The sequence below is a fragment of the Cicer arietinum genome, chromosome 3, assembly GCF_000331145.2.
Source record: "Cicer arietinum cultivar CDC Frontier isolate Library 1 chromosome 3, Cicar.CDCFrontier_v2.0, whole genome shotgun sequence".
Taxonomy (NCBI): domain Eukaryota; kingdom Viridiplantae; phylum Streptophyta; class Magnoliopsida; order Fabales; family Fabaceae; genus Cicer; species Cicer arietinum.
Genome location: NC_021162.2, coordinates 15,899,992 through 15,900,846, shown reverse-complemented (window position 1 = coordinate 15,900,846; position 855 = coordinate 15,899,992).

Below are 855 nucleotides of genomic sequence, written 5' to 3'. Positions count from 1 at the left end.
GGTTTAGTGTTTAGGATTTAGGCTTTAGTGTTTTGCGTTTCTGGTTTATGGTTAAGGGTCTAGGTCTATTCTAGCCCATTTTGGTTTTAATCAATGTATTTCACGAAATAATTAAAAGCATAATTCTCAATGGATATAGATTTTAGGTCATTTTGGTCTTTACTAGGTTTAGGGATTACGGTCCAGGCAAAGTCTCAATACATTAATATTTTAGGTCATTTTGGTCTTTACTAGGTTTAGGGATTACGGTCCAGGCAAAGTCTCAATACATTAATATTTTAGGTCATTTTGGTCTTTACTAGGTTTAGGGATTACGGTCCAGGCAAAGTCTCAATACATTAATATTTTAGGTCATTTTGGTCTTTACTAGGTTTAGGGATTACGGTCCAGGCAAAGTCTCAATACATTAATATTTTAGGTCATTTTGGTCTTTACTAGGTTTAGGGATTACGGTCCAGGCAAAGTCTCAATACATTAATATTTTAGGTCATTTTGGTCTTTACTAGGTTTAGGGATTACGGTCCAGGCAAAGTCTCAATACATTAATATTTTAGGTCATTTTGTTGTTTACTAGGTGTAATCTATTCTAGTTCATTTTGGTTCTGAAAAAAATGTAGTTCGTCGAATAAGTGTATAAGTCTAATTGGATTTAGATTTTAGGTTATTTTGGTTTTTGATATGTCTCTTTTTTTCCGTTTTAGTTCTTATTCATTTTAAGGTTTAGGGTTTAAGATTAAGGGTTAAGGGTCTAGTTCTATTCTAGTTCATTTTGATTCTGAAAAAAATGTAGTTCGTCGAATAAGTGTATAAGTCTCATTGGATTTAGATTTTAGGTTATTTTGGTTTTTGATATGT